Source organism: Aulostomus chinensis, chromosome 4 (assembly GCF_037954235.1).
Source record: "Aulostomus chinensis isolate RoL2024-O1b breed Wild chromosome 4, RoL_Achi_v1.0, whole genome shotgun sequence".
NCBI lineage: Eukaryota > Metazoa > Chordata > Actinopteri > Syngnathiformes > Aulostomidae > Aulostomus > Aulostomus chinensis.
This window is the reverse complement of record NC_141323.1, coordinates 10,094,529-10,112,236: the sequence shown is the minus strand read 5'-3', so window position 1 is coordinate 10,112,236 and position 17,708 is coordinate 10,094,529. Positions and strand designations below refer to the sequence as shown.

The 17,708-nt window shown below is 43.5% G+C and overlaps 1 long non-coding RNA gene across 5 annotated transcripts in view; it reads right to left on the bottom strand.

Moving 5' to 3' along the window:
• LOC147262640 (uncharacterized) overlaps positions 1-17,231 on the bottom strand; it is a 53,884-nt gene extending 36,653 nt beyond the window's left edge. For all 5 annotated transcript variants that reach the window (XR_015112435.1, XR_015112438.1, XR_015112434.1 and 2 more), the window contains exons 1-2: positions 16,763-17,231; positions 14,171-14,253 (exon numbers count right to left, since the gene is read on the bottom strand). This is a non-coding gene — a long non-coding RNA (uncharacterized LOC147262640). The remainder of the gene's footprint in view (positions 1-14,170; positions 14,254-16,762) is intronic.
• Positions 17,232-17,708: the final 477 nt, after the last annotated feature.

The window sequence follows — 17,708 nt, the reverse complement described above, 5'->3', positions numbered from 1 at the left end:
CTGATTTTTCTACATCATGCAATATATGGGCTGAGTCTGGAATATTGTGTGTATGTGTGTGTTATAACTACATTACACCAGGAACCATAGCTGAAAATAAGCACAGACATAGCCACTGTTAAAGTAATTAATTAAAAATAACTAAGCTAAACCAGCAAAATTAAAGATTGCATTTTGAAAGAAATCAAAAATGAATCTTCCAACCACGTATCTGAGGACGAGTCAAACCGTTGTGACCCAGCAGTGACCCTCGGGGCCAGGTACGTACACGCACAACTCTGTGCCAAGAAGACACGACAGACAAAACAACACTATGTGAAGCATGTAGTGAGAGATACGTGTGTGACCCAGGACAAAATAATCACTGGAGCAGATAGGAGAGACTCCATTCCTCACATGGTGGACAGGTTCCAGCCTCCGTCTGGCCACGTCAGGCGCCAACATCATCAACAACAAACAACAACAACAACGACAACACCAACAACAACACCAGATAGAGGCTGTGTCTCTTCCTTCTTATCCCTCCGTCAATGATTTCCTCCCTTTCCCTCATTCTTCCCCTACAAACTATCTTTACCGGCTTACCGTTATATGGTGGGAGTCTGGAATATTGTGTGTATGTGTGTGTTATAACAGTATTACAGCAGTTGTGTATGAAAACAGCAGATAAGAGAGCAGGATGATGAAATGTGAAGCAACAACACATGACCCAGCTTAAAGATCTCTGATAAAAACAAACACGCTATATACTGTATCTATACACACACGCGCGCACACACACACAGGTAACACAATGTACACACTCACAAACACAGCAGACTTTTCAGCAAACACAACAAACCAAGAGCTAAATGTTACACACATTCACAAAAAAGCAAACGTAGCACTGCATTTGTGATGCGGTGTGTGTGTTTCTGCATGTGGATGAGTGTGAATGCAAGTCTGTGTGTGTGTGTGTGTGTGTTGTAATGGCACACGGAGACCAGTTCAGCATAGTAAATGAAAAAGACTCGATAAGATCGGTGAGCAACGGATCATGGGAAGAAGCGAGGAGGTGTACACTTATTTTCACTCCTGCAGACTGGAGAAAAGTCCGCCATGAAATCCAGTGTAGAAGAAGCAAGTAGAAAATCATGAAAAGAATTTTACTTATTTACATAAGTACATAAATTATTTGACTGAAGTGCAAAATATTTTTGAGGGAAATATTGCCAGTTTCTACATTATCTGACCTGATGAAAGCAGCTATTCTCAAAAACATAAATCTCCATCACACAAAACAAACATAACAGGCAACCAGAAGCGAATCAAACTTTTTCAAAATTTGAGGGATGCTTTTTTTTTCAACATTTTTCTTTTATTCAGCCTTTTCTAACATGATAAAAATATGTTGATGAAACCAAACTATGGTTGCTTCAAGGATTTGGGATGCTGACTGACTGTCCGTTCGCGCTGTTTAATCGACGTTACTGTGTAATGTACTCTGAATCTGTTAGAAAGTTACATCTACCTGATAGATGTTATGTCTACCAGATGGGTGTTACTTCTACCTGATGGACGTCACTTCTACCAGATGGACGTTACTTCTACCTGATGGATGTTACTTCTACCTAATGGATGTTGCATCTACCAGATGGGTGTTACTTCTACCTGATAGGTGTTACTTCTACCTGATGGGTGTTACATCTACCAGATGGATGTTACTTCTACCAGATGGATGTTACTTCTACCAGATGGATGTTACTTCTACCAGATGGATGTTACTTCTACCAGATGGATGTTACTTCTACCTGATGGATGTCACTTCTACCTGATGGATGTCACTTCTACCTGATGGATGTCACTTCTACCAGATGGACGTTACTTCTACCTGATGGACGTTACTTCTACCAGATGGACGTTACTTCTACAAGATGGATGTTACTTCTACCTGATGGATGTCACTTCTACCTGATGGATGTCACTTCTACCTGATGGACGTCACTTCTACCAGATGGACGTTACTTCTACCTGATGGACGTTACTTCTACCAGATGGACGTTACTTCTACCTGATGGATGTTACTTCTACAAGATGGATGTTACTTCTACCTGATGGATGTCACTTCTACCTGATGGATGTCACTTCTACCTGATGGATGTCACTTCTACCTGATGGACGTCACTTCTACCTGATGGATGTCACTTCTACCAGATGGATGTTACTTCTTAAATAAATGGGTCACAGTGGTTTTTGCCCTACGACTGACCTCAAACTGGACCAGTATGATTGAGCGAAAAAGTGCAGGTGTGTTATCCGTGAATTTATCAAAACTATTTCTGTTTCATTTTTGTCTCCTCTCTGTTTTTTTGAGAATTCTGAATTATAGATCTGAGAGAGAAAATCACACACACACACAAACAAATCAGTGGCGAGTTCTCAATCTGATATAGAGTTGATCCTAGTGGCACATAGAGGTTTGCTGCTCCCCACACACACAAACACACACACACACACACATTCAGCCCTTTGGTCTGATAACAGCAGTTTGGGGGAATAGGAAAAAGTGAGGGACAAATATGTTTTTTTTCCGGATGGACAGGTATGGTTTCGGCCACGCTCCACTACTCCAGGACACCTTTGTGATTGGCATGGAGGCTGGGTCGCCTCCTCCACTGACAGATTATTCATATCGCCTAGTTAGGTTTCATGAAGCAATTATATGTCTTCACACTCCGTCAACTTTGGGAATGGCAGACTATAGAAAGACACACTATACGGTCTCTGATGGCAGGAAACTGCTGTCACTAAGGAAGAGGAAGGTGGTTTGTGGGCGTTCAGGCTCATGTGACTTCGATCAAGGTGCTAAAGTAGCATTCACACTTTGTCTTAATGAATAAATCTTTCTTTCAATATGCTTTAACATAGATTTCTGTCACGCGTTCCCTATTGAAACTCTTGCCAGAAAACATTACGTTTGCTTTCAGACTCAAGTTGACATCAGCAGTGATAACTTTTGAATTTTGTTTCCAAGGAAGATGTTGCCACATTAGAACAGATGTGCACACACAACAGCAGCAATGATATTGCAGAAAATACATATTTGATTGTATGTAAAGATGCATCCCAGCAGCGAAAGCGAAGCCAGAATATGAGGCTTGATTTCTCCTGTTGGTTTCATTGTGGGATTAAAGACTAACTTCATAAAAGTATTTGAAGTTATTGTGGCTTTGAGAAAAGATCATAGTTCTGGTGAATAAGAAGGTGCAGGTCCAGCACCAGGTTCACATCAAGCCAGGTGAGGCTGTCCCAGAGTTCATCCCCGCAGTCACAACTGGATGCTAGAATTTAGGAAGATATTGAACCAATCAGAACTGCTCCTCCTGACTGGTTCTTGTAGTTGAAGATGCAGCTGGTAAACCAGAGTAGCAGAAAATGGCATCTCTGGAAGCAACAAGTGGAAACGAAGAAGAAGTGCATTTTTGGTTGCAGGTATTACAAAAAGAGACTTCAGAATGCACTTGCAACGTTTCTCATTTGAAAAGACTTCTTTGCAGTTCTTCCAACTGGATTTTCATGTGATGACATCACATTTTGTGCCAGTTGGCTAAAGGAGCTTGTCCGTCAGAGTGAGTAACGCCGTCTCGTAGTGGCTCTAGATAGGAGGAGATCAAGATGTAGCTGCAGAACTCAACTTACACCAGGCTCAGAATGCTTCATGAGAATACGTTCACTGGATGGATCTACTTTCAAGATGAACAAGTAGGTCAACTAATCCGGTATTTTTACACCTTACACTCCAATGTTTCATGTTTTTACATTTCAAACTGTCAATCACACAATGACCTCATACATGCCAGCATATTTTACTTGTGTATTTGTCTCTGAGTAGTGCTGCACAAGTAAGACAAACAAAAATCAAAGCTACAGTAAAATAAACACACTCGGACCTCCTGTCAGTGCCTGATGAATCCTGTTGTGTTGCTCATAATTTCCCCTCAGTGTAAAAGCACAACAGTTAAATCAACAGAACCTACCTCAGATTACTCAACAACTTCAGCAGAAATTCAACGTAGCCTGACAGTCTCTGAAAACACATGCTGTTGAAAGGCCCGGCCATGTCAGCAGGTCCGGCACGTACACACGCTGCTTCCACAACAACCAGATAAAAATAAACTCACAGAAACTCAAGCTGACACCTCTACAACCTGCTGGTGACATCATGGAAAAGTGTTGTTTTTGGCAAACAAACCTACATACACAGACATATAAAAGGGTGTGATTGAAGCTATTTCTCTCTTACACACACACACACACACACACACACACACAGAGTCCTGATTCTCACACCATCAGCTGTGACCTGGTTAGCTTTAAGCCGGTGTTTGAGCCCAGCCCTTAGTCAAGGTTGGCTGGCCAGACAGGGCAATAGTTTGCACTCACACAGGGAGACACACACACACACACACACACACACTCTCTCTCACTCACTCTGTGGCTAATTGAATGGCCAGGGCAAGGGGTCCAGGTCTTTATATGTTGGGTAAGAGGAGCCATGAATATCTCTGTTTCATTTAGACGTCACACACTCAGACGGTGGGAAAAGGAGCTACAGGCTTTGAATATTTACCACCATAAACAAGTGTGTGTGTTTTCAAGAAAACTACATGATCCAGTTTGATGGATTTGAACGTTGGCGTGGCATTGATATGGAGCCTCACTTTTCAACAAAATTTCACACTTCCTTTATATCTCTAATATCATTTTTATGGACTTACTGAGATACTTTACATGCCTTGGCTGTCTCAAAACAGTTTAAAAATCTAGCAAAAGATCAAGCGTGCTATAAAAATTCAATATAGTGACACAAAACCACACATTCCAGGGTCTACAAAGTGTTACAGATGTTGGTGCCTTTTGAATGTGCTGGAACCATCCAGCTGCATGTTTGGATAAACCTGCAAACAGAACATCCCACCAACCTGCTGGATAGAACCCATGAACCAGGCTGTCCAGTCTGTCTGCAGCGCTGAGGAGGTTTTTAAGTGTTAACACCGCCTTCTGTTGAAACTTGTAACTCGGTCTTCAAATAAAGCTCAGTGTGTTTTTGCAAACCTGTTCATTAATGAAGGCCAGATTTGCCTTTCGAATGTTCAAGTGGACCAATGGAATAGTTCAGATTCTGCAAAAAATGTTCTGCTCTTTAGAGAACCATTTGGAGAACACAGACTGATGATTTTGATCTCGAGAGGGGCAACAAATTGAAATTTGACTTCATTTCCCAACACACAATAAAATGCAATTCCTTCAAATACCCACTAAGTGGTGCCAGAGGCAGCATGGAACTGAAGTGTGAATATGTAAGAGTCCTTAGATTTTAATAACAGAGATAACAAAATGCAGGGGGCAGCATGGCTTAGAGGTAGAGTGGCCGTCTAGCAACCGAAGGGTCGCTGGTTCGATCCCCACTTCCCCCGGTGTCCATGTCCAAGTGTCCTTGAGCAAGATGCTGAACCCCTAATTGCTCCTGATGGCCCTGTGATGGACTGGTGACCCGTCCAGGGTGAACCCCGCCTCTCGCCCAGTGTCAGCTGGGATAGGCTCCACCACCCCATCCCAGCCCCTGCGACCCTTAACTCATAAGCAGTATAAAAAAATGGATGGATGGATGGATGGATGGATGATGCATGGATAGATAACAAAATGGAACGGACGGGGGGGGGGGGGGGCGGTCCACCTGGTTATATTTCTGCAAACACTTCCTCGGACTGATTGATAATCAGTGCTTTTAACTGAGAGGACTGCGAGTCCCCCAAATATTTACTCTTCAGAGCTGCAACCAAGTTTTATAGAGTTCGCAAATGTCTGATAGACTGATGCAGGTGCAGATTTAGCCCACTTGATGTTGTATGAGGAGATCTGATGAAGATTGTGTTGCATGTGGGCAAGAGACGGAGGGTTGTTCAGTATAAAGAGCAGAATATCATCTGCATAAGGTGATATGTGAAGTTTGGTCATGATTGGTCGATTTCCCAACCCAAGAATGTGGTCAAAGCTTTCTTCTCATCTAAAACAGTGAATATAATTTGTTCTTACAGGGGTCATAAGTCATCACATGGTGAACTGCTCTCTGTTAACGAACTGACATACACATTTATTACATTCCTGTTCAGAACAAAAACAAGGAACGTTCACCCGTTTCCTTTGCCACTTTTGATGTTTAAATATTGAACAATTCCAAAAATGTGTGTTTCTAGTCATTAAGAAACTAAAATGTGGGAAAATAGAACAAATCTGAAATTAATGGATTTTTCCTCTTGTAGCAGGTAACTTTTTAAATCTATTGCTACATTTTCCACAGTTACTTAAGAAAATGTTGATAACTCTGCACAATTGCATTTCTGCACGTTCCATATTTATCCCTTGGCTAATTCTTTTTCCTCCAAATTTTAAACTATATAAACCTCCACAATACATTTTGAGAAAACTGAAAGCACAGTTTTATATCTTATACCTCACAAAAAAATACTATTCTTTTAAATTCACAGTTGTTGCCGAGCCGTGACAGTATGCAAGAGAAAGTGAAGAATGTCTGATTTAATGGGTTTTCCTTCCAGGCCCGGAGGCGATCCGTCGCTTCGGTCGAAAAATACAGGAAGTGTGTATGTGCAGGTTCAACGTGAGTATCAGTTCATGTATAGTACAGATTCATCATTTTCATGCATGTATGTGTTTTGTATGTTTCTTTGATCATATCAGTGAGTTTATACCTTTATTAGACATGTTGTCTGGGGTGGGAGGATGTCAGCAGATTGATAGATAGAGAGACGTGAGAGGAAAACTGTCATGACGGCGTGAGAGTGAGAAGAGGTGGAGGGTCGAGTTCACCTTTTACGATGCAGTGATGTGTTTGCTGATGCTCACACAAATCTGACTACGTATCATGAGATCAATGCATGACTCAAAGATATTTATATATATAACATTAGGAAATGAGCTCTGTTGTTATGATTGAGAATTGTTCATTTTTCTCTGAAACAAAATCGATGGAAAAGCATCATCTAAATATTCAGGACAATCCCCGTGGATATACAGGATGTGATCTACTTACGAGGAGAATAACCTTATGTAGGGTTTTAATCAATCATGGCGGTTTTGTCTCCGTTTTCAGCAACATTACTTGTGTCATCTCCGTAAAATTTGCAGCTTCTTGTGTTTCCTCTAATGCCTTCAAATTTGGAAGTAAAAATATTAAAACTCATCGTGCTACCTTAATATGTAGTATTTTGGGGTTCTACCGGTATTTTTTAAAAAGTATAAGCGGAACTGCTTACAGTAGTTCATCGTATATCCTGTGATAACTTCCATCACATTTATTTTCACCAGATCTGACACGTTTAAACGACTGACGCAGGTTCATAAACCTTCTTAGTATTTATTTTATAGACAAATTTAATGCCTTATTTGTTTCAACTGATCTGTCAATAATAACAACGATCTCCTGCCTGTTAGAACACATTCATCCTCAGAAAGTACATGCAACTCTCAGGAGAACATAATGAACTTTCACTCAAGTGCTTTCCTAAATCATTAGTTTTATGAGTAGCTGAGTAATATGTAACAGTACTAGAATACTAATATTTAGTGTACTTTTTCTAAATAATAACCTTTGTTCTTGTCCAAAATGTTTATATGTTGTTTTTGCTCTTTTCATTTCTTTTTCTTTTTTTAATTTTGGCAGCTTTAACAATCTGCAGCTTCACCACAACAACGAACATGTCGAACTTTAACACGACACCACACACACACACACACACACACACACACACACACACACACACACACACACACCGTCTCAGAAAAAACACACTCCTAGTGTGTCACACTTCAAGATAAACTTGCACAAGTCATGATGATGAGACATTCCTTCTCATAAGCAAAGCCAGTTGACTAATGAGCCGTTGACTAATTGCTGTGCATGTGCTCATGAATGCTCTGTGTCTCCTGTGAACACATGAATTCCCTTTAATACCTTTGCACATATAATCGCTCCCACAAGGGCAAGGACGGGCCAATTCTTCTTTTATGGTATAAACACTGTTGGGAAAATACACTTCACGCACACACACGTATAAACAAACACACAAATAAAGCGGGAAGTGAGCATCATTAGCAGGACTCTGGAGCCAGAAGTTTGACATCAACAGTCTAGTTTCCACCGACGGTCTAAAAACAAATCTGGTTCAGATGGTCGACCCTCGGTCAGACTGCAGAGAAATTCAGCAGAATATTTCTGCTGACGCAATTGTGGTACATGAATTAAGTACACCACAGTGGCTCCGTGTTTGATGTGATCAAACACGCCTCCATTAACACTGGGATATTTAATGATAGCGGTTAGCATGCTAAGCTGAGCGTCTCAAACTGTTGTTGTTTGATGATGGATTCTCGCCATCGAACTTTAAGATTAACAGTCGACTAAAGAAGTCATTTCCCTTCCGAACAAAAAGACAACCAGCGTTCCAGAGTCCATATAAGGGTGCTCACGGCCGACCTGTGGGCCCCAGGCCCAGGGGTTGAGAAACTCTGAAACACACTACGCTGCTAGCAATCCATAACACCTAAAACAGATACGAAGGGGTGAGACAGCAGTTAGGGGGGTGAGACAGGACAGGAAAGGGAGGGAGTGAGACAACAGTTTGAAGGGTATACAGAGGGTGAGACAGCAGTTAGGGGGTGAGACAGGACACAAGAGGGAGGGAGTGAGACAGCAGTTTGAAGGATTAAGAGGAATAAGACTCCAGTTGCAGGGTGAGACAGGACATGGGCGGATATAAGGAGGTGAGACAGGGGTTAGATGGGTGAGACGGGCTGGGAGGGTTCAAATTGTTAGTTTAGCTGAAACTTCTATATTTTTCTTCCCATGGGTCTATTTTACATGTTTTTCTCCAAGACCACATAAACAAACAAGTATCACAATTAGCGCTGTGTGTGTGTGTGTTTTCTTATGAAATTTAACGCACATATGGGCAAATGAAAATGATTTTCTGTTTGGCATATTGAGTTATGTGGACATACTCACACGAGGCATCGCATGTCCTCGTACAAACACACACACACACACACTAAACATAATTTCTCATAACACTCTAATATGGTTCATTTTCAGCTATCAAAACACACATGAAAAGAGTGTTAACGCTGTCAACAAGCGAGCATGGGATGTGGAACCGTCGTTTTCATTCTCAATATGTCAAGGTTGGGGTGTATTCCAGCAGCGAGCGAGGGCGAGCGAGAGATGAAGAGAGAGAGAGACAGAAAGAGAGGGTTAGAGGGGGAAGGAGTGTCGTTCTCCATCCTCTGCTCTCCAGAGAATCCCATCATGAAACGCCAAAGCACAAAGAGCTCAGAGCCTTCGACTGAAACCGAGGGACCTTTTATCCAAAGCGGCAGCATCACTGGGGCAACAGCGCCACCCAGCACGCCACTCCGGTCACTGCAAGCTCTCCGCTGCCTGTCATGTCCGTCAGAAATCAAAAACAAAGGGACATTTCTGCAATTTAATTCAATGATCAAAATGAGCGACGGTGAAATAATTCAAGTCAAATCTTCTCTGGGTTTAGAGCTCTTCCCTCCGACACATGAGAGAGGTAATCAAAGGCTTCCCTCTGTGTGTGGGAATCTAACCCTTAATGGGCTGCACACACACACACACACACACACACACAAAAAATCAAACTAATTACAATTTGTCCTTTCTCTTTTGTCCTTTTCACAGGGCCCCTTTTTAATTCCCACCAAGAACACATTAAAAAAGGGGGTGTATGTGAGTGAGGTGGCGGTGGTGGCGGCGGCGGCGGTGGGGATGTACTGAGGGATTTTCCAAAGTGGCACAGTAAAATAGCACACTGGAGTGTATATCGGCTTCCTCATTTAAATAAGCGCCAACACTGATTTTCTAACAAAAATATGGTACTAGTATAATAACAATGAAATAAGACCCTGTGAAAACTCGCAGCCTGCAGCAAGTATTTAAAATATCATTTAAAAAGGGCTGATCTGTAATTCAGAGCGGATATGGTATCAGACGGCGTGCTTGTCATTCCCGGCTATAATCTCCGCTACGCTGAGAAACACACTGTCTGCTGGCAGCAGTGGAGAGAGGGAGGAAGAATGGGGAAGAAGAGGAGGGGAGGGAGGGAAGGAAGGATTTGACTACTTATTTTTCCTTCTCCTCTAGGTGCTGTTGGTTTGTCGGCTATCGGCCGGCGCAATCTCCCAACCTATTTAAGGCAAAACCGCAGGTGTGAGAGAGAGAGCTCGAGAGGCCGCGGAGGGAAAGTTCAAAAACTGAAACAGAAGAAGAGTTGACGGGGAGGGATCAGTGGTGACGATCTCGTCACTGAAGCGATTGAACAGAAATTCCAGGAGCAACTTCAACGTTAGCAAGTGTGTGTAAACCGGGGGCCAAACTGAGCAGTGGGATAAAAACAAACACGTGTGACTTTCTTCCCGCCAACCTGTCACACTGATTATGACAAGATAATTAGATTTTAGAGGACTTTTGCCTCGCAACAGCACAAAATTGATTACCTTTTATTTCAGTACTTTTACTTGCTCTATATTTATCATTTGTATTTGTTTTATTTCTGTACACTATGTTGATGGGCAGCCTGGTGTGGCTCCAGACCTCCTCTATTTGTGCCCTTTGAACAGCAGTGAACTGACAGTTGCTCCTGGGACTGAAAGTTAATTCTGAATGAAAGTAGTTGACATCAAAACCTCCCCACAGACAGCAGCTGACCAGGAGCCTCTGGCATCACCTTCCTCAGCAGATGGAGGTCGTCAGTTTAAGAGGGATTATTAATATTTGAGCTATTAATTAATGTTATTATTTCGGACTTTTATACTCCCTTAAAACAGGGTTTCTCAACCAGTGGGAGCCCCCTGCAGGGGTCTCAGAAACTGAAGCTCACTTTGAGGAGGAATATTGGCCTAAAAGTACGATGGAAGTTGTTTCAACTGTACAACCTTCATAAAAACTGAAGGAAACGACAGATGCCTTTAAGTGTTGAGGTTAGTTTTTGTATCAGATCAAAGTGTTTGTACCGGATGATGAAGCACTTTGAAGAATTCCGGCAGTTTAGACAAACTTCCCAGGATCAAGCTGGTTGTAGTTAAAATATTATCGGATAAAAGGAAAACTCTTAAAATTAATTAAAAATGCTCGAAAAACGGAGAAATGACCATTGAAATTCAAAGCTCATCCAGATGACAAAAAACATGAAAGGTGTAAAAGTAGCCTGATCTTCCTCCGCAGATGGAGACGTCCTGCTGCGACCAATTCCTGAGATTTCTAGTCCATGTTGGCGTCTCTATTGAGAATGATCTTGTCAAGACTGATTGATTATTTAGTTCCAGAAAAAAAGACACGCAGATAATAACCATAAGTTCCAGCTATTGCTCTTCTAAGCGGATCATTTCCTCAATGTTTGGACATTTAATAATTACCTAAATAATAATATAACAACATCAATTCAGTATATGAACAGGAAAATAATTGTAAATGGAATAACTGAGATTCTATTACTCATGAACACACACACATTGGGTTTTGGTTAGACGTGTGGTCTGGACAGGAAAGGGTTGGGGCCGCCACACTCAGCAGGACACAGAACTCTGGTAGTTCCCCAACACACACACACACACACACACACACACTCTCTCTGCCATGCCATTCTTACCCACCTATCCTGTTGCAGTGGGGGGTCAAAACTGGCCAGGCATACACACACACACACACACACACACACACACACAATTAGAGACATATTCACACACTAAGTTGGCGGAAACTGGCAGTGACATGCTGTCCGGCCGCTCAGGTTGGGGGCTCTGAGGTTGGGCTGAGCCATCTATCATACAGCCAGGAACATAGTAACCCAAGACATGAGTGGCAGTGGATCACTCACTCACACACACACACAGTGAAGAAGACAAGTGTGTGTGTGCGCACGCATCTCACATACAAAACAGTCAGTCAGACGAAGCTGACAGCAAGCGAAGTCACGCTACACTGACAGTCTACGAGAAACGTAGTTTTGGAGACCCGGCACTACTTTACTGACTGGGCGTAGTGATCTGACGCAGCACCTCAAAGAGGGCTGACAACGCTTGAAAGAGAGATGTGGAGGGAGATGGCAAAGATGAAGCCAATCAAGCACGCCAACGTCATTCAATTGGTGTCAAGTTTGCAAAACAGACTTGAGAAAAAAATGGAAAGTCGATATCACCAAATCAACAAATGACCACATGACATTTGTGGTCACAAAATTAGCACTTCATCAGATAGAGAGAGTGCATGGAGATGAGATGTGAACTCAGATGGAAGCCCCGATCCCAAACCTTCAATATCCGTCTTCGCCATACGAGTTAGTGCAGCGCCACCAGCGCTTCACAATCAAGCCTTCAGCTGGAGTAAGTGCTCCACTTCATTTGTAAAACACCGCCGTGAATGATACAGGCCGGCTTTTCTTCCGTCTAAATCTCCTCCTCCTCTCTCTCAGCAGGCCTCGCCATTCACCGAGCCCAGATTGATGAGGCGACGCCTCTCATCGGGACCGGAGTAAAGTGGCCAGTTTAAGGGCCGCTACTGTATTTTAAATGCCTTGGGTGTGAAGGAGACTGATGAGCCTGGCGGCACCAGCAGCACTGGTGACCCTACCTTCTTTCCGTGGTGCAAACCGCTCTTCGGGAGAGAGGAACGAAAGAGCATTGGTGTTGGGGTGGGGATGGAGTGGCGGTGAGGGTTGAGGTTTGGGGGATAAATCTGCGTGGCGGTGGGAATCGATCGTTTCTCCCTCCTACCTGTGCTATCTCATCTGCAGGGGCTGAGAGCGGTTTAAACGATCCTGACCTTGTCCGACATAAATAGTCAGAAAAGTCCACGGAGCTGATAGCTTTGTGGAACACTGGGGGGAGGAGGGGGAGGAAAGAGGGGAAGGGAATGCATTGAGATAAGGAGGGGGGAGATAATGCTCAGGCATTACTACATCAGAGTCGCTAACGTGTGCATGTCGCCGTGGGAAACAGCCTCACTTCCTGTCTTCCTTTTCTCTCCAACCGGGAAAAGTAGCAGTAGAAGAAGAAGGGATGAGGAAGGATGAGTCTTTCCTTTTAAAGCTGCGCTTCTTCTGATTAGTGAAGGATGGACGGAGGGAAGTCATTTGCCTCCCATGAACACACACTCTGCCCTCCCGAAGAGGAAGACGAGAGGTAAAGAAAGGAAGCTCTTTTGTGCGTCGCCCCTCTTCTTTTTGGCCTCTTTTCTTTTGAGTGTAATGCCTCTGTACCTGACAGTGGCGCTGCCCGGGGTAAAGGCAGAAATCTCTGCCTCCATTGTCACCTGTTCCTCTAATCATTTTCCGCCCGTCATGCCACAATGGAGGAGGGCGATAACGATAACGAGGTGAAGCTAATACAGAGCGGCGACGAGGGCCCCTGAACACAATGTTCAGATGTCTTCACTCGCTCACACACCTTTTTTTAATGCACACACACTCAACTTGGAGACACATTTTGTCTTTTTTATTCGTGGTCGTTCACGCGCAGATGTTCGTTTCATTATGGAGCCGCATTAACACGCTTCCACACCGCTACGGTTTCATGATGATAACAGACGAGTTTCTGGTGTGAAAGCAGCAGGAGGAAACAACCGGTTCAACACTTCAATTTGCCACAATTTAGGTCCAAGTGTCAGTTTGGAATCATCTTTCCTGCCAAGTATCACGGCACAAGGGAAGTTCTTCTTCGACATCCGGGAACACTGCACCTTTACCTCGGTACAGTGCTGAGTGTTGTGTTCTAAGCGCCGCTGCAGCTGTAAAACGCTGGGTAAATTTACTTTGAGCATCTCTCTCTCTATCTCTCTCTCACACACACACACACACACACACACACTCTGAAGTGACTATTCACTATAAAGAGTTCGATTCATTTGGTCTGATATCATTTGGAAAGTTGTGAATAGCTGCACAATTAACTTATGTATTCATATTCAAGTTAGCAGAGGGCTAACAGGAAGTAGCGAGCTCAGCTGGCGTGAACTGCTGCGTGTTCTCAGTTCGCATCACCATCGATGTCACTGTTAAAGAGACACGGTCCACATAAACGCCCCCCTTGTGGTCCTCACCTCATGAGAGGAAATCTTTGGAAAGCTCCGAGTCCTTTAGACGAGTGCGCGTGTCCCTCGTGGGCAGCAACCAGCTCCATAAACTGGGACAACACAGATATCAGGAAGCGATTCAGGATGAGGGCTTGAAAGCAGCAAACCATTCACTGACATCAAAACATGATGCACTGGAGCTTGAAACACACCAGCATGTTAGCCTAACACCTCCTTTCCACATGGCACTGTGCGCGCCGTAACCAACCACAAAACTATTCACGCCTATGAGACTGATTGACAAAACTCCTCCTTCCATTTTTTTCAGTCTGAAATATGCCTCATATTTGGTTAAAATAACTGAACATTTACAGTGGATTTCAGAGAGCAGCGCGCTAGCTAACAGGCTAGCACGTGTTGTGGCTCCTGTTCCTCCCTTTGTGACTCTTCATGCGCATATCCCACACAACCAGATAGCGAAAAACACCCAGAATTAGTCTCTAGCTCATGGCTAACAGGCTAACACCTTAGCCAGCTGGCAAACAGGTGGAATTACCATCCACCCGGTAGGAAATGCGTTTCCTTGCTTAAAACATCAGGAGGGTTCATCTGTTTGTGAGGCAGGTTGCGTTCGGATGGACAACAAAGAAAAGTAGTAAAATGAATCCCACCTCTGCTTTTCCTTGCTGCTGCTCAGTTTTCATTTTATTTCTAAAACTTCTGGTACGCTTACTTCCTGTTACACCAGCACATAAAACAAATTAGATCATTTTTCTCTCGGCTTCTGCACAAGTTTCTCGCCCTCTTGACTTCCAAGCAGCGATCTCCTGGTGAAATCTTGGCAATTAGTTTAGACGAGGGTTTTACACCGCAGACTGTTTTTTTATATTAATGACATTGTTGTGGACCTGCCAAGAGCACAGAGGGGATCGAGAACAAAATGATAAAAGTCAGAAAGTACATGAACACATACACACAAATGATTGCATTCAGTTCAAAATCAATACTCTGTTGTTCCAGGCTTGACAGGGAAGGATGCAGTGAGATGGAAGTCAGAAAGATCAGTGTGAGTTCGAGGTAACTTGAGGTAACAATTTCAGTTTCCTCAAGGCCAGTAGCAAATATTCAGAGATCTGATACCACCGCTTAGAAAATACAGTGTTATCTTAACAAAGATGATGGCCACACAAAAGCTCCTGGAACAGACCTCTGCCAAGGCCAAATGGGGTTTCTTTTTCGCAGCGTTAAACAGCTTTGGCTCATAATTTGACGGGTTCCTCCTTGACCCACGCTGCACCCCGAGTTTCATGAAATGCTGCCCAGTAGTTTTCGTGTCCTGCGACTAACACAGACACACCATTTCCAGATGTAACGGCGGATCAGAGAACAGGGAAACACAGCGGCCCGTTTCCTCAGAGGAAAGAGAGTCCACTTCTTTGACCGGAACCACGGGACTGAAGGGTCTCCGTCCCTCTGGTGCGTCCCGGGAAGCTGGCTTTCCTCCTCTAATGGGCCACTTTATGTGATGACGTCAAGCTGAAAAACGGGACCTGGAGAGGAGCTTTACTGGGAATTCAGTGCTGTTGAAATCAGAATGAACTTGAACTTCCTGGTTATTAAACCCTTTGGAAATACGACAAGGACTTTTATCCAAAACTTCTCCTTCATGCGTCCAGAGACATACGATGGTTTTAGTTGTGGATTGGTGGATCATAGGAGGACGGGCTTTAGGGTTGTCTGAACTCTCCAAGAGCATTTAGAAATCTTTGATAACTTTCCCACAATCTCTTCAGTGGGAAAAAAAACACTAGCTCTCCATTTCCCAGCCCATCCAGGAAAATTCCCAAATTTACCACAGAGGTTCTGCAAAACTCTCCTTATGACTGAGAACCTGCGGTCCATGAGATGGGGGATGGCTGGGCCATCGCTGGCGAGCAGAAGAGCGGGCTGCTGCTCTCTGACGGGGTTTATCAGAGTCTGGCATCGCTGTAATTTCTGTGTTCAGATACAATCTCTGCACACTCCCCCTCAGGAGTAAACAATAACAAGCACAAACACAATAGACAAACAAGGCCTGCAGGACATGCGCGCACACACACAGACACACACTCAAGTATAAGCCGACTAACAAATGCAGCGATGTAATTTTTAAGAGATGTATCAGAAGTGTATTGAATCTGTCTTTATCACCCAGTGAAGCAACAATACACTCTTCAGTGTGTGGTTCTGCACTTGAGCTTCTCCACTGGGGTGGAACGCCGAGGCAGGAGATTTCTAATCAGACAGCGCGCCCTGGTGGCCGCACCTTCAACTACAACACTCCAGAGTCTCGGTCTACGTCAAATCAGTCACTTTTCCAACATTCTTCAAGATTTACCTGCACTTTCGACGTATGTTTGACGCCAAATCACAGTCTCTCACTCCTCAGTTTCTGCCCCGATGTTCCTCAGAACCCTAATCTGGTACTTTGGAGGGAGTTTGTCAGTTCCTATCAATTATCCAGGGGTCACAAATAGTTGGACTCTGCACCAAATCTAGGAGTTGACATGACGTCGACTCAACAGAACACACAACCCAAGACAGCACAGAATAAAACCAGCAATGGCCTACTGGTCTCACCTCTGGACCCCTGTCTGCAGGGACTGGTCGTCCTGGAACAGGCAGAAGGGGGCCTGGTTTTTGTTGTCCAGGTCCCTCAAAGCCTCTTCTTGATGGTTCCTCGATCCGGGCGGGCTCTCCTCAATCCCGGTCTGCCTGGTTCTCCGGGTCCATCTCAGGTATCACCTGTTGTCTTCACCTCAAACCTCCCTCACTCCTCTTCCTCTCTGTCCTCCCGCCATCTTGAAATCAGATCAACGGTTGAGTCTCGTGGACCTGTTTTGACATTTAGCGACCAGGCAATCACACTGACACACCGAGTGTGACGGGGAAACGATGTTAGTCAGAAATAACTGACTAAACCGGTACTTTCACATTTGTCTGTCGCATCATGTTGAACATCTTAAGTGAGTTTAAACCAATTGTTGTTTAGCGCCAAAAGCGGCCCATTTACCGCTCCGTTCATGTTGACGACGCCATGTTGATTCACGTGACTATGATGCGTGAAGTTCAGACACGAATACTTTCACCAGCAGAAATACTTTAAGACGTTAAGATGTGTACTTATATATATATATATTATATATATATATATACACACACACACATATACTGTATGTATATAAAGTCTTGTGTGTTGTGTATTCATTATTTTTACGTTTTCTTGACTCAACTGTCGATTGTTGTGTTGGATTGTGTTACCAGGCGTACACTGTACACACACTGATGCTGTACACAAATGAAGTTCCTTATAATCACTGATCTTTAAATTGAATACAATTGAAACATTTTGTGGACTTATTAGTCAATTGTGTTCGTTAATTTCATGTCGGTCTTTATCATATGAGGCTGAATTACATGTAATCAGTAACTCATTCCTCTCACTAATAGGATAATGCAACCTGTTACTTTAAAATAAAAGTAATTTCACTTTTATACAGTCCAGTCTAGAAAATTTGGAAATAAA